This window comes from Xiphophorus hellerii, chromosome 21 (genome assembly GCF_003331165.1).
Source record: "Xiphophorus hellerii strain 12219 chromosome 21, Xiphophorus_hellerii-4.1, whole genome shotgun sequence".
In the NCBI taxonomy this organism is placed as follows: Eukaryota; Metazoa; Chordata; class Actinopteri; order Cyprinodontiformes; family Poeciliidae; genus Xiphophorus; species Xiphophorus hellerii.
The window spans coordinates 765,847-783,873 of NC_045692.1; the positions used below are offsets into that span (position 1 = coordinate 765,847).

Below are 18,027 nucleotides of genomic sequence, written 5' to 3' on the forward strand. Positions count from 1 at the left end.
ATTCTATGTACAGTATCAGTAAAACATTTTTCTCTTCAAAAGTTTACTTCTAGTAGTTTCCCAATATCTGATCAAACAACTGGCTGTATGGGTTTTTTTTCTTTCTTTTAAAAAGTTATATAAGCTGGTTCGGGGACTACTGGTGGAAATTGGCACTTATAGTACATCCCTCGTCTTGCAGTTAATGTATACTGTATATTGTACCTGTTTTAAATAAAATAAATCACAAATTGTACAGTAGGGAGACGGAGTGTGTGTGTGTGTGTGTGGACGGAGGAGGCGTGTACAGTTGTGCAAAGGTTTGGATCTGGTCTTGGATTCCTTATGAACTTTATATTTCATGTTGAGCTCCTACTTCCTGCCCCTTTACAGAGATTTTCCCATCCACCCTTAGCCTCGGCCACGCCCTTATGTTATCCACCTGCATGTCATTGTGTTTTTTTTCATTTGTTTATTTATACCACACCTGGTACTTCTCTTCCGCAGCACTAGCCTTAACTCTGTCTTCCATTGATTTTAACTCTGCTGGAACAGACCACAAAGAAGACTCAGAAATTCACCACGACACAAGACTTGGCAATTAAAAGAAAATTTATTTTTTTCACAATAATAAATGTATGCTTTCAAGCTGCGATTCATCACTCACAAGACGGTGGAGAAAAAGGGCAAATCAGCAGTAAGCAGAAGACGTCACTATGGCTGCCATAGTGACGTCAGAGAGATCCAGAGAATAGTCTGAATCACTGAGGGGACTCACTGCCCCCTACCTACCCCACTACTCTTCTGTTTATACAGCGTTTCCACTAGAGAGTCACAAACATCGAAGCACTCCACACTTGGAAGCACAATCCAGAATTCAAACTTGATGGTCAAAAACAAACATAACATCTACACAGAAAAGTAGAGGTTGTTATGCATGTAGGAGGGCCAGAGGCGGTGATGCCTCTGCTTGGAGAAAGTTTTTTTCCAGACTTCAGGCTATATTAAAGTATTGTTGATTTTATGCCACTGCATTAGATCTTGCCTTCCAACAAGTAGTGTGTTGCTTTTGTACTGCTTTGCTCTAGCAGGACAGTGATCCAGTGCACAACAGCAATCAATAACCTAATATCTCAAAAAGCAAGCAAACAAATGAAAAAGCCCAAATTATTATGCTGGTTCTTAAATTTGCAATGCAATTACCACAAATCTGTGGAATGATTTCAGTAATGTATGACCTTGAGGCTCAATTAAAACAATCCTGCCAAAAAGATGGGGCCAAAATTTCTGTACAGTGGTATGCACGTCTTATTTCCAGTTAAAACAAAGAGGTGCAGCATTTATTGCTGCCAATATTTGCACCAATAGGTTTACAAGGTTTTACTGTGTTTTACAGCACCCCACATTCCTGTGGGGTGCTGTGGCGGTGCAGGGGTTAAGCAAAACCCACATATGGAGCCCTTAGTCCTTGACATGGCTGTCGCAGGTTCAATTCCCAGCCTGGTGACCATTGCCGCATGTCTTCCCCTTCTCTCATTACCCTCTTTCCTGTCAATTCACTGTCAAATAAAGGCCACTAGAGCCAATAAAACCTTTATAAAAAAATGCACATCCCAGTGACTCATTTGCACTTTTTCTCTTTTGAGAATCCCACAGACTGCACAGTCCTGATTAAAGTCTACTGACTGAGTTAATAAGCTGAACTTGAAAATAGTTTTGAGATTCAAAACAATAATTTGAGCTGCAAACTCATTTTAGCTGTTTTGATAATCAGATCATAGAATATGTTGTACAGATGAATTGAATATCAGATTCACAATAGTATTTCGATTCAGGGAGGGAGTGAAGAGCGTGAAAGAAAAATTATGCTGGCAGAAAGTCATTGAGTAACACTGGTTTAAAGTGACTGATATTTCATTTATAGGATGCATGCCAGTGTGCAGCAGATAGCCACTGCAGCTGTTTAAATTTACTGATCAGTGATTTTTAAACTTCATGCTTTTATTTGATCTTATATTGATTTTTATTATAGCAGACAACTTACCAATTGTCATTTTGTGAAAAGCAGATTGCTGCTTATGCTCTCACCCTGGTGTGAAATTTTTAGGTCTTTATATGCTCTAATTTAGTTGGCTTGTGTCCACCCCTTGCTAGGTGATGTGTAGTGTGTGCCTGGTTGGTTTTTAGAACATTACTACCCGTCAATCATTACTACCCGTTTATCACCTCTGTACCTTACGCTGATTAAGCATGTCTCCATAGGATTTTAGTTTATGTCATTTGGTATTTATTTTTTTATGTAACATTGTTTGTGCCATTTTTTGTGTTCATACTAATTTGGTTTTTATTTGCTTAAGTTTCAAATTGTTTTAGCTAATTTTGCCTTTGGTTGCAGTTTCTAATTAGGTTTTAAATTTAAATAATAGTTTATTTTTAACTATTATAGCAAAATAAATTATTTTATATTAAATATACACTGCCTGGCCAAAAAAAAGTCGCCACCAAAAAATGGTCACACTCTCTAATATTTTGTTGGACTGCCTTTAGCTTTGATTACAGCCCGCATTCGCTGTGGCATTGTTTCAATAAGCTTCTGCAGTGTCACAAGATTTATTTCCATCCAGTGTTGCATTAATCTTTCACCAAGATCTTGTACTGATGATGGGAGAGTCTGAACACTGCGCAAAGCCTTCTCCAGCACATCCCAAAGATTCTCAATGGGGTTAAGGTCTGGACTCTGTGGTGGCCAATCCATGTGTGAAAAAGATGTCTCATGCTCCCTGAACCACTCTTTCACAATGTGAGCCCGATGAATCCTGGCATTGTCATCTTGGAATATCCCCGTTCCATTTGGGAAGACAAAATCCATTGATGGAATAACCTGGTCATTCAGTATATTCAGGTAGTCAGCTGACCTCATTCTTTGGGCACACAATGTTGCTGAACCTAGACCTGACCAACTGCAGCAACCCCAGATCATAGCACTGCCCCCACAGGCTTGTACAGTAGGCACTAGGCATGATGGGTGCATCACTTCACCTGCCTCTCTTCTTACCCTGATGCGCCCATCACTCTGGAACAGGGTAAATCTGGACTCATCAGACCACATGACCCTCTTCCATTCCTCCAGAGTCCAATCTTTATGCTCCCTAGCAAACTGAAGCCTTTTTTTCTGGTTAGCCTTACTGATTAGAGGTTTTCTTACGGCTACACAGCTGTTCAATCCCAACCCCTTGAGTTCCCTTCGAATTGTGCGTGTGGAAATGCTTTTGCGTTCACAATTAAACATACTCCTAAGTTCTGCTGTTGTTTTTCTTCGATTTGATTTGACCAAACGTTTAAGTAATCGCCGATCACGATCATTCAGGATTTTTTTCCGACCATATTTCTTCCTGGAAGACGATGGTTCCCCACCATCCTTCCAGTTTTTAATGATGCGTTGGATAGTTCTTAACCCAATTCTAGTAGTTTCTGCAATCTCCTTAGATGTTTTCTCTGCTTGATGCATGCCAATGATTTGACCCTTCTTAAACAGACTAACGTCTTTTCCACGACCACAGGATGTGTCTTTTGCCATGGTTGTTTAAGAAATGAGGAGTTACTCATTGCATCAGCTGGGGTTAAATAACTTGTTGCCAGCTGAAAGATAATCGCCTATGCAGTACTTATCCAATAGGAGGCTTGTACCTATTTGCTTAGTTAAATCCAGGTGGCGACTTTTTTTTTGGCCAGGCACTGTATTTTGGTGAGTTTTTTTGCCTCTAAATTCTCGCCTGACTTGGAAGCGGAAACACTATGTATTTATCTTAAAACCAAACTTGGGCATAATGTAACATGCCAGAAAATCAGTTCTGTTAATACCAGGTATGCCTCATTCAAGGTTTCTGCCGAATGTAGTGAGGTGGCTGTCATGTACAACCCAGAGCTTTGGCCTGAGGGAACCAATATGAGAAGGTTTTATGAGACACACAAAACTATCATCGGCACAAATGCTACCCTTTCTTCCATAGACATGTGCGCGCCTATTGCTGGCGTGAGCACAAAGTCATAAATATTATGGACATTAAAGTCATCTCTTACAACTGTCATGGCCTGCACTTAGGGCAGAGAGCAGATGATAAAGCTCGCTGTTTGGTTGTCGACCAGTTGTTGCTGCACTGCGACATCTTGTGCTTGCAAGAAACATTTTTAGCCAAACAGGATTTAAAAGGACTAAACTCTATCAATGACAGTTTCCTGGGTGCTGGAGAATCTACTACTGATCTCAGTTTGGGAATTAAGAGAGGAAGGATACCAGGAGGGGTGGCTATATTATGGAAAGAAAGCCTGGACTCAGCGATAAATGTCATGAGATTAGGTGTGGATTGGTGTATTGCAGTACATGTGAAACAGCATGACAAAGAATTTATTATTTTAAGCTCCATATGAATGTCATCATAATGAAGAAGAATACCTTAGTAAACTTGCTTATATTAGCTCTTTTATGCAAAATGAGAAGCCAAAAAGTATTTATGTTATGGGTGACATGAATGCAGACACCTCAGATTAAAACTCGCTGTTTGCTAAACACCTGATTCATTTTTGTACAAACTTTAATTTAATATTGCCAAGTAAAGAACTTTTTCCAGCTGCAAGCTACACTTATACTGTATAAGTGAAGCCTGGCATACTACATCTTGGTTGGACCATTGTACCACTACAGCAGATGCTCATGCTGCTTTGATATATATTAATATCTTATACAATGTGTCCACTGTTGATCACATCCCCTTCAAGGTATCAATTAGATTTGATCATGTACCCGCAACTGTAAATGTGAACAGCATTCAAAATCAGACACATATAAACTGGTCTTCTTGAACAAATAGTCCGTTACTATGCCCAAACTGATCAATTGTTATCTACCATTAACTTATCAAGAGAGTCAGTTACTTGCACAGACTGCAACTGTTCTAATGTTGGACATAGAACCAATATAACTGGATTATATTCTGACATAATTGAAGCGCTACTGGGAGCTAGCCTGCCTTATAATAAAAGTAATGTAAAGATTAAAAATAGACCAGGTTGGAACACATATGTGTCTAAATTCCACAGTGAAGCCCACAAAGCTACTACTTCTTGGGCTCTAGCAGGTAAACCTAGGCAGGGCCCTATATTTGAACATGAAAAGTTGTCTAATGCAAAATACAAATATGCACTATGCTTCATTAAACACCTCTCCTTGGGCTGCCACCTTATCGTGGTGGAGGGGTTTGAGTGTCCCAATGATCCTAGGAGCTATGCTGTCTGGGGCTTCATGCCCCTGGTAGGGTCACCCAAGGCAGACAGGTCCTAGGTGAGGGACCAGACAAAGCGCAGCCCGAAGACCCCAATGATGAATGAAAACCTTGGACTTGGTGTTCCCTTGGTGTTCCTAACGGCTTACGGGCCGAACGACAGTTCAGATTACCCACCCTTCTTGGAGTCCTTAGAGGGGGTACTGGAGAGTGCTCCTCCTGGGGACTCCCTTGTTCTGCTGGGGGACTTCAATGCTCCCGTGGGCAATGACAGTGAGACCTGGAGGGGCGTGGTTGGGAGGAACGGTCCGCCCGATCTGAACTCGAGCGGTGTTCTGTTGTTGGACTTCTGTGCTCGTCATGGATTGTCCATAACGAACACCATGTTCAAGCATAAGGGTGTCCATATGTGCACTTGGCACCAGGACACCCTAGGCCGCAGTTCGATGATCGACTTTGCCATCGTTTCATCGGATCTGCGGCCGTATGTCTTGGACACTCGGGTGAAGAGAGGTGCGGAGCTGTCCACTGACCACTACCTGGTAGTGAGTTGGCTCCGGTGGTGGGGGAGGAAGCCGGTCAGACCTGGCAGGCCCAAACATGTTGTGAGGGTCTGCTGGGAACGTCTGGCGGAATCCCCTGTGAGACGGAGCTTTAACTCCCATCTCCAGCAAAACTTCGAACACGTCCCGGGGAAGGTGGGGGACATGGAGTCTGAGTGGACCATGTTATGTGCCTCCATTGTCGAGGCGGCCGATCGGAGCTGTGGCCGCAAGGTTGTCGGTGCCTGTCGCGGCGGCAACCCTCGAACCCGTTGGTGGACACCTTCGGTGAGGGATGCCGTCAGGCTGAAGAAGGAGTCCTATCGGGCCTTTTTGGCCTGTGGACTCCGGAAGCAGCTGATGGGTACCGGCGGGCGAAGCGACATGCGGCTCGGGTGGTTGCTGAGGCAAAAACTCGGGCGTGGGAGGAGTTTGGAGAGGCCATGGAGAAAGACTTCCGTACGGCTTCGAGGCGATTCTGGTCCACCATCCGGCGTCTCAGGGCGGGGAAGCAGTGCAGCACCAACACTGTTTATAGTGGGGATGGTGTGCTGCTGACCTCTACTCGGGACGTTGTGGGCCAGTGGGCAGAGTACTTCGAAGACCTCCTCAATCCCACCAACATGCCATCCATTGAGGAAGCTGAGCCTGGGGATACGGGCTGTCAGGTCCCTGTATGACCGGTGTCAGAGCTTAGTCTGCATTGCCGGCAGTAAGTCGGGCTCGTTTCCGGTGAGAGTTGGACTCCGCCAGGGCTGCCCTTTGTCACCGATTCTGTTCATCACTTTCATGGACAGAATTTCTAGGCGCAGCCAAGGTGTTGAGGGGATCCGATTTGGTGGCCTTAGGATCTCATCTCTGCTTTTTGCAGACGATGTGGTCCTTATGGCTTCATCAGGTCGTGATCTGCAGCTGTCGCTGGAGCGGTTCGCTGCCGAGTGTGAAGCGGCCGGGATGGGGATCAGTGCCTCCAAATCCGAGGCCATGGTCTTGAGCCGGAAAAGGGTAGAGTGCCTTCTCCGGGTCAAGGGGGGTGTCCTGCCCCAAGTGGAGGAGTTCAAGTATCTCGGGATCTTGTTCATGAATGGGGGAAGAAGGGAGCGGGAGGTCGACAGGCGGATTGGCGCAGCGTCTGCCGTTAAGCAGGCGCTGTACCGGTCCGTCGTGGTGAAGAGAGAGCTGAGCCAAAAAGCGAAGCTCTCGATTTACCGGTCGATCTACGTTCCCACCCTCATCTATGGTCATGAGCTTTGGGTCATGACCGAAAGAACGAGATCGCGGATACAAGCGGCCGAAATGGGTTTTCTCCGTAGGGTGGCTGGGCTCTCCCTTAGAGATAGGGTGAGAAGCTCAGTCATCTGGGAGGGACTCAGAGTAGAGCCGCTGCTCCTTCACATCAAGAGGAGCCAGTTGAGGTGGCTCGGGCATCTGGTCAGGATGCCTCCTGGACGCCTCCCTGGTGAGGTGTTCCGGGCACGTCCCACCGGGAGGAGGCCCCGGGCAAGACCCAGGACACGCTGGAGGGACTATGTCTCTCGGCTGGCCTGGGAACGCCTCGGGATTCCCCCGGAAGAGCTGGAAGAAGTGGCCGGGGAGAGGGAAGTCTGGGCCTCCCTTCTGAAGCTGCTACCCCCGCAACCCGACCCCGGATAAGCGGAAGAAGATGGATGGATGGATGGATGGATGGATGGATGGATGGATGGCTTCATTAAACAGAATGAGCAAACCATGAGGGCTGATTCCTTGGCAAAAAAGCTTATAGGTAAGGATACAAAAACCTTTTGGAAAGAGGTTAAAACTATCAATAATAGTAAATCCTCCCTCCCTTGCACTGTCGATGGTGTTTCTGGGGTGAATATGATTGTAGATTTTTGGCAACACCACTACAGCAAGTTATTTACCTACAGTGTACAGAGTGAACCCTTCCAGGCTGACAAGGTTAGTACTGTAGAAACTATCAAAACACACGAGGTCTCTCAAGCAATTAAAGAACTGTCTGTAAATAAATCTATAGTTATGGATCTTATTTCAACTGAACATCTCAAATTTGCCAGTTCAAAGGTCGTCCCTCTTCTTGCCTTGTGTTTCACTGGTTTTATTCCTGAAACCTTGATGAATGTTATTCTACTTCCTGTGATTAAAAACAAAGCTGGTAAAATTGGCAGCTCTGATAACTATAGACCTATAGCCCTAGCTAGTACACTGTCTAACGTCTTTGAACTAATTCTTTTGCCAAAATTTGCAAAGATAGTTATGTCCACTGACAATCAATTTGGGTTCAAGTCCAAACATGGAACTGATATGTGTATATATGGCCTAAAAGAATTACTGAAAAATTATAACAGCAAAAATTCTACAGTTTTTCTGCTTTTTAGACGCCACTAAGGCTTTTGATTGTGTAAATCATAGAAAACTATTTTTAAAATTGTGCCAACTTGGTGTGCCCAAATATATTTTCAGATGTCTGTCCTACTGGTATGCTAATCAAACTATGCAGGTGAAATGGGACAACTGTGTGTCTGCATCCTTTCATGTCAGCAATGGAGTCAGACAAGGAAGCATTTCATCTCCTATGTTGTTTAATTTTTATATGAATGACCTCTCTAAGCAGCTAAACCTGTGTAGAACTGGCTGCATGGTTGATGATACTATTATTAATCATTTAATGTATGCTGATGACATAGTGGTTTTTAGTCTAAGTTCAGCTGGTCTTCAGGAGCTGCTTAATGTCTGTTCAGCATATGGTGAATTACTTGATATAAAATTAAATCCATCAAAAAGTATCATCTTGATTTGTCGCACTAAAGAGGACAAAAATAGAGTATTTTCAAATTTCAAACTGTCTGGGACTTTATTGAATGTCTCAAATGAAGTAAAATATCTTGGCCATGTGTTGACAGACCATCTGTCTGATGATGAGGACATTTACCGTCAGGTTCGAATGTTATACACTCAGGCAAATATCCTTGTCTGTAAGTTTGGATTCTGTTCTGATGAAGTGAAACTGAACTTGTTTAGGTCATATTGTACATCACTATATACTGCACATTTGTGGTGCAATTTTAAAAAAGCCAGTCTTCAAAGATTGAAGGTGGTTTATAATGATGCACTGAGACTTTTGTTAAATAAACCCAGATGGACCAGTGCCAGTGAACTGTTTGTATCTGCTCGCGTCAGCACTTTGATGGCTGTTTTAAGAAAGCTTATGAATAAATTTATTTGTCGTTTAAACAAGTCTAATAATAGAATTATCCTACTGTTGACTAATGTTAAATATAGTGCAGTAAAATACTCATCTGTACTCTGGAGACATTGGTACGATTGCCTTCTGAATGGTTAGAAGTCGTTTTTTATTGTACTTTTTATTCTTTTATCGTCTGTTTCCTTTTTTATGTAATTTGGACTCTGAGTCTGTAATAAAATGTATCTATCTGTACACTATTTCTGTTTTTGTCTTCTGGATACTTTTTGTAGGGAGACCCTAGATCACATGTGTCAAACTCAAGGCCCGCGGGCCACATGTGGCCCGCTATGTCATTTTATGTGGCCCTCTCCCCCCTACCACCGTTTTACAGCCCCATTGATTGACTTAAAATAGGTTTTGAGCACGAATTGACTACAAACTACATATCCCATAATGCCTTCCGATTCTTACCAACCAACATTACGGCTTCTCGCCACTAGAGTGCAGCAGAGTCACCTCAAGCTGATTATTAATTTTCCCAGCGAATAAAACTGAAACATCGACAAGCTAACAAGCTAAAGAGCGAAGTCCCGTGATGTTTCAATCGAGGACTTTTACCGTCTACTGCCCCCTGATTTGATGCCACAGCTTCGACTCCATGCAGCTCGTGTTTTGTCCACGTTTGGAAGCACCTATCTGTGCGAACAGATGTTTTCAATAATGAATTTAAACAAGACCAAGCACAGATCGCGCATTACTGACGAAAACCTACACGCCGTTTTGCGGATTGCCACAGAATAGAACTAAAACCAGACATCGACGAACTGACCAGGGGAAAACGGTGCCTGACATCCGGCCAGAAAACATTGGTAAGCACAAACAAACTAAATTTAAATAGAATGAATGTAAAACCAAAACTCAGTATACTGGAATATGCATATAGTTTATTGATTTTGCTTGTGTTTTGTTTATTTACAGAACACAACACAATGAGGATGTGTGTGAGTTGGTGACAGGGTGAAGAGGGATCAGCGTTGTGTTCAAGGACAGGCAACATCACCTCATTGTTTTGTTCTTACGTGAAATGCATGTTCGTTGTGTAATAAATAACGAAAAAGTTTTGTGAATGAAGTTGAGAGTTAATATCAAAACTTGTTTTTTATTATTTGTCTGCTTATCTTTAAAGCAGACAAAGATTAATTTTCCCAGCGAATAAAACTGAAACATCGACAAGCTAACAAGCTAAAGAGCGAAGTTTAGCTGAGCAGTTTAAAAATACTGAGCATATTTTTAAACTGCTCAGTTTAAAAATACTGTAATTTTTAAACTGAGCAGTAATTTTACATCCATGCAAACTCAAATGTAATATTTAAAACTTGAATACATAAAATCAGTTATTTAACAATATGAGGTGTTGTTTAATTTATTTTTAACATTGTATTTTCATACATTTATGCTAGGGTTGACCAAGTCTAGTTTTCCAGACCTATCACTCTGCAACTTTAGATGCGTTCTTTCTCTAACACACCTGGATCATTGACTCATTCATAGGCCTCTACAGAACTGAGTTGCTGCTAATGAGGGAAGTCAACTTTTTGTCTGGGGTATGTTTTAGCAGGGACACATCTAAAAGTTGCCGTCTGGAGGACTGCACTTGGGCATTCCTGATTTATACCGTCAATGTGGCCCATTGAGGGTGGCCAATATGCTGAAGTGGCCCTTGGTGAAATTGAGTTTGACACCCCTGCCCTAGATGTTTGAGCATCATTTAAGAGGTCTACCAGGTGACTTTAGAGTCGGAGTCAGTCAAGGTCATTCACCCCGTGTTACACATGAAAGAATCAAAGCAACACTCCAGATATGTTTTTGATGAGTTAATAACATTATAAAACCACATAAAGCTCAAAAGCCTTGATTTCACTTAATGCCCAAATAATACAGTGAATTTTAATCTCTTATTGACAAAGGGAATACTTGGTAACACTTTATTTGACGGGTTGTGAATAAGACTGTCATGACACTGTTATAAACATGACATAACATCTGTCATGAACATGAGTAAGTCTTCATGAATATTTATGACTGTTGTCATAAAGTGTCATTTGGTAAATTATGATACTTTTAATACAAAGTTGACATTATTCAAAATGTCTTTGTTATGACAACTAGACATTAACCTAGACAAAAGTGTCTCTGTTATGACAACTTGACCTTGACCTAACCTAGAATCATCTTATGTCATAAATATGTCATAATAGTAGTCATAATAATGTCATTAAGTGTTATTGCACTGTCAAAATCTTTTAACAAAACAGTAATATTTCCCCCTATCTGAAATAAAGCAGAACAAGTAGGACTAACAATAAAGATTTCATTAAGCTTTATTACACTGTCAAATGATTTATTGACAGAGTCATTAATAATTCCTCTTACATCAAGTGGAACAGTTATGAAGGTGTCATTAAGTGTTATTACAGTGTCATTAATATTATCTCTTACCTCAAGTGGAACAAGTAGAAGCAGTTATGAAAATGTCATTAAGTGTCATTAATATTAACTCTTACCTCAAATAAAGTTAAACAAATTCCTGCTCCCCCTTCCCCACTTACCTGTCCCTTTACCCCCCTTCACCTGGAGAAAATAGTAACACAAAAATGACTTACCTAATTTTCTTGGGGAATATTTAATCTGCTTCTTTCTCTTTGGTCAAACAAGGATTTCTTTCTCTCTTGGCTGGTCCTCATTATCATCCTCCACACCTGTAGCATGTCTTCATTAGCCACCTTTGTCCATCCCACTCCCCACCATGTGTCCTTAGGCTAAAACGGATCTTCAAGTGGCTAAAGTTGACAAAGCAAAGAACACAAGCACATGTAACAAGTTGCAAATTAATGCACATAAAGGATAACTTTGACTAACATATTAGATTTTAATTTGTTAGATTAAAATTGGAAGGAAACAAATCTATTTGCCTGCCTTTAAAATATGTTTAAGATTAAGGGCTAACCTTACAGTAATGGAGTTTAATAACTTTAGCTAACATTAACTCACAGCAAGGTAGCATTAGCTTGAATGGCTCATAGTTAACACTATAAAGAAAGAGAACATAGTCAGTGTTATTTTCTCAAAGAAAATGTAAAGTTAATAAGAAACATACCTCATATGTATTAGGTGACAAACTTCGGCTTCGTTTTAAACAGGAGATCTGGCCGTTATAACTTGTGTTAGGTTGGCCCCACAAGATGTAAGATTTCTTCTTCACCAACACTCTGCATGCCTGTTCGTGCACTGCTGCCTCTCACTGGTGGAGATTGTGTATTGCACTACTTAAAATAGCCTGAAATAATGTTTCAATTGCAAAGTTCATAAGTGCTTTGTAGACATCTTGCTGTAAAACTTTAGATCAATTAGATCAAATGGAAATTTAATACTAAACAAAATGGCAGAGCAATATAATATTACTAGACAAAGCTACATAATTTTTAAAGTTTAATTGGTAAAACTTTTATAACCAATTTATGGCAGATCACGATTTCTTGTCAAGTTGTCATAACAAAGACTAGTAAGTCAGACCCGTTCACAGCTAATCAAGTAAATTTAATTTCTGTTTTTGTTACAAACAAAAGTATTACACAAACAAATAGTGCCTTGTTAAATATATGAGTGGTTGGAAAACATTCACTCACTGAGAGAAGAAAATCTGTCTGTCTCTGTGTTGCCCTGTGACAGACTGGTGACCTGTCCAGGGTGACCTCGCCTCTCGCCCAAAATGTCTCGCAGGAGATAAGCACCATCACCCCTCCTGACCCTAGAGGACAAGGGTGTATAGAAAATGGATGAATGGGTGGATGGAAGGAAGAAGATCTATAATTTTTTTAGATTTTTTATCTCTGCTTTGAATTGTGGCTAAATCGATTAATCAAATTAATTGCGATAAATCAATTATTGAAATAATAGTCAACTAATTTAGTCAGTAATGTCAGTAAGAGTAAAACAAAACTGTCCTGAACAAAGACAAAAAGGCCATAAAAATGTTCAGCTATTAGTTAATCAGATGACTTGGCAGACATGCCAGACTTTAGGGGCAGAGAGGCTGCTATGGCCTGGAGCCATACCGTTTAACAGATAGCAGCAGAGGATATTTAACTGGCACTGAACTGAACAGCAGTCTGGGTCCAGGACGGGGGCCAGGACTGGGCACAAGGACATGCTGAGGAAATCAAGCCAGAAGCTGTGAGCTTCCCAGAAGTACAGCAGGGGGCCTCTCTCTTTAGATGCTTGTCAGTTCCTACAGAAGTTGCCAATATGGCAGCCATAGTGTAATGGTTGCATCTTTTGTCTGTGGATTGCTTACATGACTCCAAATGAAAATGCAAAAAACTGCATTACAGTACAAAGAAAATGAAGCATTATGAATAAAAGTATTCAGTAACACTTTATTTGACAGGTTGTGAATAAGACTGACATGACAATGTCATAAACATGACATAACACCTGTCATGAACATGAGTAAGTCTTCATGAATATTTATGACTGTTGTCATAAAGTGTCATTTGGTAAATGACATTTTTAATACAAAGTTGACATTATTCAAAATGTCTTTGTTATGACAACTAGACATTAACCAAGAAATCATGATCTGTCATAAATTTGTTATAAAAGTATTACCAATTAAACTTTATAAATGATGTAGCTTTATCTAGTAATATTATATTGTTCTGCCATTTTGTTTAGTCTTAATGTCAGGATCTGTGTTTTCCTGTGTGTTTATTTAGAGTTTTTCTGTGTCCCTTAGTCTCCGTGTTGTCTTGTCTATCCCTTGATTGCTCCCTGGTGTGTCTCGTTTCCTTGATTACCCTCTCTGTATTTAACCCCACCTGTGTTCCTCGTTCCTTGTCGGGTCCTTGTCAATTCAGTGTCATATGTGTGAGCTGTTATACTGTCGTCTTTCATTGCTCCAGTGCTACTGACGTTGAGCCCTGGCTTCTGCTCAGTCATGCTGCCTGGCTGTTGGTTATTTGGTTTTGTCTGGACTGTGTCATCGTGGATCAGTATTCATCATTAAATCACCATCTGTTCTCATTTTACCTGGGTCTCAAGAGTCTGCCTCATCACCTTCCACCACACATCATGACACTTAAATTTCTAATTGATCTAATTGATCTGAAGTTCTCCATTTAAATTTCCCACATATTCTCTTTTTTATGTGTCAAATTTACAAGTCTCTAATTATTTCTTGTGCTGAGTTCATTTTTGTCTTAAGACTTGATTCCAAGTTCCCCTGTTTGTTTACTCTCCATCGACCTCTTGGCCACTCTCTCCCTCTCAGCCTGCAACCCGTCAGCTGGTCATCCCACTCTGTTGTTCCAGCATTCACTCTCCTATAAACCCTCTTCCTTTCACTCTTTGATAGATCCTCCTGTTATTTTTTGTGTTATTCTCAATTACTTTGATGTTACCTCCTCCCAGCTCCTTGTGTCCTCCCTATTGTATAGTCATTTCTTGTTTTATTATCATTTTCATTAAATAACCAACCATCTGTTCATCACCTCAGCTTGTCAGTGTTTGGGCCTCTCACCACCAGCAACACAAAATGACAGTGGATGTACTTTAAGAGGGGCTTGAGCTTGAGCCCCTGCCCCTTTTTATCTTTGATGCCCCAAGTGCCCTTTTTTTCATCTTTATTTATTTAGATTTTTTTTATTTACTTTATCTGTGCGTCAGAAGGCCTGCTTGTTCCCCTAAACAAAAGTATTTAACTAAAAATATCAATTTAGCTAAATAAATTAGTTTGGCTGCCCTCGGTCTAACAATGACTGAACGGTGCCTCAGCCTCCATGTTGTTAAGTTGCCCCAGTGCTGGTGCTACAGGCAGCCTGAGTTGGTCCCACCACTGATATCTTGATATGAAGAATGGGAACCGTGACTGTCACCACGACGTACCACCTGCTCACTGTTCGCTCTCTGCTTCACCTCAACCGAACGTTACTACCAGTCGGTTCACATCGCTGCTGACGGGATCAGGACTGGAAGTGAGCAGCTGTGAATAGAAGTTACTGCAAGAACCTCAACTGATAAAGAAAGACTCAAAATATCACACAAACACTAGTTTGTGTGATATTACTGTACTAATACTGTACTAATATTGGACTGCAGCATAAAGCCAAACATGCCACAATTAAATAAATCAAGATGTCCCAAAAGCAGGGTTGAACTGGCATATGGGGCTACCGGATGGGTTTCTTAGTGGGCCAGTGGCCGGTGGACCGTCCATGCAGCTCTGTGCCAAAGCGGACAACTTGCAACATCCTCTAGTTTTGCGTTGCCACAATACCTCAAACTGCGTCATATCAAATGCCTTTTCTACCTAGCTTCTGCTGCTCCAGTCAGATTTCAGCAGTGGCAGGCGAGTGGACCTGTAAATTAACCTTTTGTGCATTAACCAGCACAAAAGTCTAACAATGAAGAGCGGCGATGTGAAAAACCCACCCCATAAAACCAAGGCAGCCAAAACAGCCTCTGTGGCTCAACAGTCACGATACAGCAAAGCCTCGTCTGCAGGTCTGTCCCTGATAGTGCCTTATAAATTCAATCTTCCTATTGGTCCCTGGCATCCAGCAGAGACATACACAGCCCCACACATCCCACCTCTCTTCATTTAACCCCTCTGAACTTTTACAACCTTTAAAGCTGTCTGCAGGCAAGTTGTTATGGAGATTAAACAGTCAGATATTATGAGGGTTTAGTAAAATAGCAGCAAATTTGCTTATTTCATTATCAGCAAACTTTTCTCCTCTGGTCTGTTTAACAACTACAGTCTCAGATCAACACAGCCCTCCAGCTGTCAGCACCAGAAACAGAAACATTATAACTATCAGGGAAAACACTAAGTTTGCTTTGCATTGTCCACACATGATGGCAATGTTAGTATGATCCGATTAAATATTAGATTCTTGATTAAAATGGGTTGTTGCTATGGTGTTGTATGGTATTTTAAGAACTTGTTCAGTGTGCCCCTTTTTAACTTTGAGTCCCCGACCCTCCAAAGGTCTCTACACGGCCATGATCTTGAGACTGGTCACATTTAAAAGTAAAATAAATTAAGAGAAAAAAAATATATAGTGGACAATTTGTATGTTTAACTTAATATATGTAGGGTAAAAAATTCAAGCATTTCTTGTATCAAGTTTTATTTTATTTAGTAATATCTGCTGGATGGTGCAATATTTTGATTTGCTGGATTTGATCGGCTATCTATCCAAGTGAATGCAGTATATGCAAGAAATACTGGTTGAAAAAGACCTTTCTGTAACTGACTGGTGTGTTTCATTTACATTAACATTATCAAGTTCCAAGTGCTGCCAGAACACGTATTGACTGTGTGTGAGATGTAAATACACACGCCACACGTTATTCTTTATTCTCCAAGGTATATGCGCTCACTGCATGCTCAATGCAAAACTCTAAAAGAGTGACTATATGATAAATTATGTTTGGGGTTCATATTGATTATAAAAAAACTATCTAAAATAAGTAAACAAGTGACACTTAGCCTGGCTGTGGGACAACTAAAACACTAGTTTTGTTAATTGCCTTCTGCCTTTATTAACAGTTATTCATGGCCAAATAAACCTGTTGCACAACTTAAAACAGTAGGCCTGCCTAATCAGGGCGACAGTTGATCACTTGTACTGTACTTCATGAAGTTATACTTTTCCTAAGTTACAAACTCAAATTGGAAAAAAAGTTTTTGCCTCCCTTTCTTTAGATTCTAAATTTACAAAGTCGAGACCCAAAAACAAAAGTGGTATTTTCTCTTCCAGATTGTCTTCTCAATGCCCTGCTGATTTCCCAAACAGGCCCCATCTGAGTCAATGGCTTCTCTGATTTTTTTATCATCTGAGGAAATATCCTCCCTCTTTCTCCACAGGTGGTGCAGATGGTGTGATGGGAGCGAACACGGTTTCCGGCCCAGTGGGACTGTAGGCAGACGGTACATCCTGGCCGGACACTGGCTCTGCCAATCATGTAACATATGGCTCAGATGCTCTGGTAAGTGTTTGTCTGAATTGTCATTAAACTGATACCATCTAACTAAAACTCTGAACACCCATGGAGCAAAATTGGTGGTGAAGGCAATCCAAGTGGTGTAGCTGGGTTGGGTGAGTGTGATGGTCTAAGGATGTAAGGCTGAGAAGTTTCTGTTGCAGCAATGACAGATGGTCCTAATCTTTCAGTCTCCCAGGAGTGAAACGGGACAAAATAGAATAAATAGTTACTAACTAAAATGAACATGCTCATGTCTGAAGTTTGATTTTCTTCTGACTGGTTTTACAGAGCAGGATCACATTTTTAAAAAAAGCCACAGCACAGTGCATTGTGTGACTAGATAAACATAATTTATGAGTACTTTAGAAGGTAATTTTAACAGTACATTTTTATTAATTTTTATTAATTGTTATTTGTTTTTTGTTTTTTTTTACAAAAAATCTTTATCCAAAAGAGTGTGCTGCTGTTGCCTTGCAGCAAGAAGGTCCTGGGTTCCATTCCCAGCCCGGGGTCTTTCTGCATGGAGTTAGCATGTTCTCACTGTGCATGTGTGGGTTCTCTCTGTGTACTCCGGCTTCCTCCCACAGTCCAGAAACATGACTGTTAGGTTAATTGGTCTCTCTAAATACTCCTTAGGTGTGAGTGTTTGTCCTGTCTGTCTCTGTGTTGCCCTGCAATGGACAGGCGACCTGTCCAGAACCCCACCTCTCACCTGTTGACCTGTGGAGATAGGCACCAGCAGCCTTCGTGATCCCACTAGGGCTAAGAGTGTAGGATAATGGATGGATGAATTATCGAAAAGTTCTCTAAGGACTAGAAACCAGGACCATAGACCTGAGGTTTATGTTCTTTTCTTCACAACTTAGTATCAAAACCTATAAATAAGAAACTCTTCAAGAACTCCATCAACGACACTGAAAAATAGTGCAGGTCAGTGGGCTGATTTTTTTTATTATTTATTAAAATGCATGTACAATATAAATTCTAACAATTT

General features: G+C 41.1%; 1 long non-coding RNA gene across 1 annotated transcript; it reads left to right on the top strand.

Annotated features, from left to right (window-relative positions):
* Positions 1–250: 250 nt before the first annotated feature.
* On the top strand, positions 251–17,789 carry LOC116711512 (uncharacterized). The gene is made up of 3 exons (XR_004337256.1): positions 251–266; positions 16,924–16,928; positions 17,677–17,789. It is a non-coding gene; the product is annotated as an uncharacterized LOC116711512 (long non-coding RNA).
* The last annotated feature ends 238 nt before the right edge of the window (positions 17,790–18,027 follow it).